Genomic DNA, 6,000 nt, shown 5'->3' with positions numbered 1-6,000 from the left:
AATAAGAATAATCATAAAATAAAAATTACCAAAAAAGAAAGGACTTTTCACTTGAACGTGTCTCATTTTCCCACAGGGGAAATGGAGAACTTATAGAGAGCAAGGACAGCGTTTTAGACGTCTTCATACCTACCCCATTGTTGTGCATACCATGGCGCCTTATACCTACCTTCCAGGTATCCAGCAAATGGCAGTGGCTGGTTGACTGGTTGGTTGGTGTATATCATGATGACATGGTTCAAAAGTCCTCTATTTAAAAAAAAAAAAAATAACCTTTTTGTTTTGGAGTATTAGATTAACAGGACAGCTGCAAAGGTAATACAAAGGCTTCCTCACCTCCACCTTTGAAAATTGGTGATGGCAGAACATAAATATCTCTGAACCAGTGTGCCCTTGGGCAGGTCGTATCACCTGAGCTGGCCCCAGTTTTGTCGCTGAAAGCAAGATAACAGGGTTTGCCTTACTGTCTTAGTCAGCTTGAGCTGCTATAATGAAGTACCATAGACTAGGTGGCTTATAAACAACAGATATTTATTCCTCACAGTCCTGCAGGCTGGAAAGTCCAAGGTCAAGCCTCTGGCAGATTGAGTTTCTAGTGAGGGCCTGCTTCCTGGCTCATACAGGCCATCTTCTCACTGTGTCCTCACATGGCAGAAGGGGCAAGGGAACTCTTTTAAAAGGGCACCAATCCATCGGGCATGGTGGCTCATACCTGTAATCCCAGCACTTTGGGAGGCCAAGGTGGGCAAAGCACCTGAGGTTGGGAGTTTGAAACCAGCCTGACCAACATGGAGAAACTCCGTCTCTACTAAGAATACAAAATTAGCTGGGCATGCTGGCACATGCCTGTAATCCCAACTACTTGGAGGCTGAGGCAGGAGAATCATTTGAACCCAGGAGGTGGAGGTTGTGGTTAGTGAAGATTGCACCATTGCACTCTAGCCTGGGCAACAAGAGCAAAACTCCATCTTCAAAAAAAACAAAAGGGGCACCAATCCTATTGATGAGGCCTCCACCCTCATGACCTAATTGCCTCCCAATGGCTCCTCCTCCAATGCCATTACAGTGGGGTTTGGGTTTCAAAGTAATCTGGGGAGGAGCACAGTGTGTAGTAGCTGCCTCCACACTCTACCTATCACTGTAATAAAATCACTGAGAAGAGGCCAGTGGGTGCCATGTTCTCTGGGTCTAGAGCTTCTCCAGGATCAGGTCCCGTGGCAGGCAGGCAGCTGCTCCCTGTCTGCCTCCTTAGATCCAAATCTGGGCTGCCAGTGTGTCTTTCATTGCCACAACCCCAGAACTAACATGAGGCTGAGCATATAGGAAGGTAGACAGATATTACTTGATGAAAAGATGGAGGGTGCATTAAGTAGGGACTGTAAAATGCTAAACTGTCCATTGGGGGAGCAGGGTACAGAGTGAGGTCCTGGAATTCTAGAGCTGGGTCTGTAGAAGTGATCAGCTAACACCCTCACCTGTTCACACTGTAGGAGAGTAACCTTTCTAAGGGTCAAGTGCTAATAGGGGGCAGAATGGGGGGCCAAGTGCTTCTGTCACAGGGCAAACTGCCCCTAATGTGCATGGAGATCTAGTGACAGTGTTGGGTGCCAGAAAGTTCCAGCTCTAAACAGCCCTTCTGCCAAGGGTGACAAAACCTCCAGGCTGCTGTAATCAAATCTGACCCTGGAAACCAAGGGCTTTTTCCCCAGCAGCTCCTCGAGCAACCTGAGATCCAAGCTCCCTGGGAGATATTCTCCACCCCTACACTGGCTGCCCACTGCCCCATCTCTCTGTAACTGGTTCTGCAGGGAGGGATACACCAGGCCAGAAAGGAAGACCTGTAAAATGTGCGAAGGATGGGACATTGCCTACCCAGTACCCCTCCAATCCTTCTCTCTCCAATTCCCAGCCTCAAATGCAGGCCAGAACCCAGGGGGCCACCCACCTCTGGGACACGGGCAGGATACAAGTATAGGCATCTACATCTACAGTTGCATGTATATGTAGATGCATATACATGCATCTTCTGATACACAGTTCTGAACTTGCACTGGAAATATCAATATAAATTCACAGTGTAGTTACATTTTTTCAGTCTTGCACTGTGGCTGAAGCTTGTAACCCCAGCACTTTGGGAGGCTGAGGTAGGAGGATCACTTAAGCCCAGGATTTCAAGACCAGCCTGGACAATATAGTGAGACTCCACCTCTATTTAAAAAAAAAAAAAAAGAAAGAAAGAAAGAAAAAAGAAAATAAAAACCATGTCCCAGGCACATGTTCTCAGGGCCTCCTGAGCCTCTGTCATAGGCCGTGGTTCTCACACATAAAATCACAGATTTCCTAGCTTGTCAACTGAAAAAGCCTAAAACCAATGACCAACTCAGTCCCAACAAACACTTCTGATGCCCATGGTGTTTATGGTGTCTAAATCCCATTTTCACAAGAAGCAACCAAAGACCCTTAGTAGAAATAACTCATTCCAGGTTTGTGGCAGCAAGAATACAAGCTAGTCATATCAGAATACATCCAGTCATATCAGAAAGCAAAGAAGCTTTCAAAGACCACTTAGTCAAGGCTGCAGTGAGCCATGAATGCACCACTGCACTCCAGTCTGGGCAACAGAACAAGACTGACTTCAAAAGACTGACTTCAAAACTAAACAAAACAGCCAGCTCGGTGGCTCATGCCTGTAATCCCAGCACTTTGGGAGGCTGAGGTGGGCGGATCACGAGGTCAGGAGTTCGAGACCAGCCTGGCCAACATGGTGAACCCTTGTCTCTACTAAAAATACAAAAATTAGCTGGGCATGGAAGCACACGCCTGTAATCCCAGCTACTCAGGAGACTGAGGCAGGAGAATTGCTTGAACGCAAGAGGCAGAGGTTGCAGTAAAGCAGTATCATGCCACTGCATTCCAGCCTGGGCGACAGTGAGACTCCTTCTCAAAAACAAAACAAAACAAAACAAAGACCACTTAGGATTGTGTCAAAAGGACTCAGAAATCAACTTGAAGAGGCTCCCACTGGCCAAAGATGGGGACAATTTGAACATGAATAAGGATAACAACTGCAAAGGATTTAAACACAACAAATATGTTTAAATCCATTAATACATCATGACACTAAGGAAGAAACCTCTGCCATCATCTCGGGATGCTAGGGAATCAATTCATTATTTTGAAAACTGATGAGTACAAGGAAGGAGTTACACACTTGTTGAAGAAATGATAGAATATACTATGATAGACAGATAGAAATGACAGAATATCCTAGAACACTTATGAAATAATGGATCGAAGTAAAGCTATCAATGACTAGAAACACCAAAAAAAAAAAAAAAAAAAAAAAAAAAACCCACTGGCCTGGGCTGCATGGTGAGACACTGGCTCTACAAAAAAACTATACAAATTAGCCAAGCATGGTGGCGTGCATCTGCAGCCCCACTTACTCAGAAGGCTGAAATGGGAGGATCACCTGAGCCCAGGTGGTCCAGGCTGCAGTGAGCCACCACTCCAGCCTGTGTGACAGAGCAAGACCCTGTCTCAATTTTAAAAAAAAAGAAGAAGAAGCCAGACAGTATATGTTCCCTCATATGGAAGTATAAATCTATTAAGTATTCTTGAAAAACAAACCAAATCTGGTCTCTGACTTGAATGACCAATTTACAGAAAATACAGGGGCAGTAACAAAAATTCACCATGGGAATACAGATGGTCTAACAGAAACTCCCAGTTTAACAAATAAGTTGCAAAGAAAAAATAAGGACATACCTTCGGATTACAAGATTATAAGAGGACCGGGTGAGTGGCTCATGCCTGTAACCCCAGCAAATTTGGGAGGCTGAGGCAGGCGGATCACATGAGGCCAGGAGTTCGAGACCAGCCTGGCCAACATGTCGAAACCCCATCTCTACTAAAAATACAAAAAAATTAGCTGGACACGCTGGCAGGCACCTGTAATCCCAGCTACTCCAGAGGATGAGGTAGGAGAATTGCTTGAACCCAGGAGGTGGAGATTACACTGACCGAAATTGCTTCACTGCACTCCAGCCTGGGAGACAGAGCGAGATTCCTCAAATAAATAAATAAATAAATAAATAAAAATAAATAAATAAAAAAATAAAAACCAACTTATTGCAAAGTATGGAATTTATTTAGATCACAATTTGGAAAAAAACCACCCCCAAAAATTTATGAGGCAGGGAAATGTAAACAGTGACTGCATATTTGCTTAGATTACAGAATTACTGTTCTTAGGTATAATGGTAATGCGACTACTTTAAAAAAAAAAAAAAGTCCTGGCCAGACACAGTGGCTTATGCCTGTAATCCCAGCACTTTGGGAGGCTGAGGCGGATGGATCACCTGAGGTCAGGAGTTCCAGACCAGCCTGGCCAACATGGTGAAAACCCATCTCTACTAAAAATACAAAAATCAGCTGGGCATGGTGGCATGCATCTGTACTCCCAACTATTCAGGAGGCTGAGGCAGGAGAATCACTTGAACCAGGGAAGCGAAGGTTGCCATAAGCCAAGATCGTGCCATTGCACTCCAGCCTGGGCAACAAGAGCAAAACTCTGTCTTTAAGAAAAAAAAAAAAAAAAAAAACTTATCTTTTAGAGATACGTTCTGAAATATTTCCTAATGAAATATGATATCTGAGATTTGTTTCAATGTTATCTAAGAGAAATGTATGGAAGTATTGATGAAACAATGTTGACGATGAGCTGAAAAAGTTTAAAACAGGCTGGGCACAGTGGCTCACGCCTGTAACCCCAGCATTTTGGGAGGCCGAGATGGGCAGATCACCTGAGGTCAGGAGTTCAAGATCAGCCTGGCCAACATGGCAAACCCCATCTCTACTAAAAATACAACAAAATAAAAATTAGCCAGGCATGGTGGCATGTGCCTATAGTCCCAGCTCCTCAGGAGGCTGAGGTGGGAGAATCACTTGAACCCAGGGGGTAGAGGTTGCAGTGAGCTGAGATCATGCCACTGCACTCCAGGCTGGACAGCAGAGCGAGAGTCTGTCTCAAAAATAAATAAATAAATCTGAATTTAATCATGCCTTGTAGATCGTATTAGCTTACAGAAAGAAAAAAAAAAAAGAGGACAAAGAGGAATGTCTTTTTATTTTTTGCAGAGATTGGATTTCACAATGTTGCCCAGGCTGGTTTCAAATTCTTGGGCTCGAGTGATCTGCCTGTCTCAGCCTCTCATAGTGCTGGGACCACAGGCATGAGGCATCTGTGCCTGGCTGAAGAGGTGCATCTTAAACAGCACACAGAGGATACAGTCGGCTAAATATAGAATGGGGGCAGGCCGGGCGCGGTGGCTCAAGCCTGTAATCCCAGCACTTTGGGAGGCCGAGGCGGGTGGATCACGAGGTCAAGAGATCGAGACCATCCTGGTCAACATGGTGAAACCCCGTCTCTACTAAAAATACAAAAAATTAGCTGGGCATGGTGGCTCGTGCCTGTCATCCCAGCTACTCAGGAGGCTGAGGCAGGAGAATTGCCTGAACCCAGGAGGCGGAGGTTGCGGTGAGCCGAGATCGCGCCATTGCACTCCAGCCTGGATAACAAGAGCGAAACTCCGTCTCAAAAAAAAAAAAAAAAAAAAAAAAAAAAAAAAATATATATAGAATGGGGGCAATTCTGTCGGAAAAATTATTGTTCATAAGTAAGTGGCACTGAAAGAACAGGGGAACTGTTAGAGATGAAGAGAACCCTGAGAGACACAGCAACTAAATACAACCTGTTTATCTCAATTGATTCCTGATGCAAACCAACCAGAATTTTTGAGGCAACTGGAGAAAACCGTATATGAACTGAAATATTGGAAAGGGATTATTACTTTGTGGGCTATCACGGTATTGTGATCAAGTTGTTAAAAATGTAGTCCTGTGTCTTAGAGGCACATACAGAAGTATGAACAGGTGAAACTAAATTGCCTGGCACGTGCTTTAAACATACGCTGGGGGCTGGAGGGAAGGTGGGACGGG

Source organism: Saimiri boliviensis, chromosome 14, assembly GCF_048565385.1.
Source record: "Saimiri boliviensis isolate mSaiBol1 chromosome 14, mSaiBol1.pri, whole genome shotgun sequence".
In the NCBI taxonomy this organism is placed as follows: Eukaryota; Metazoa; Chordata; class Mammalia; order Primates; family Cebidae; genus Saimiri; species Saimiri boliviensis.
The sequence above is the reverse complement of the archived record's forward strand: the minus strand, read 5'-3'. Positions refer to the sequence as shown.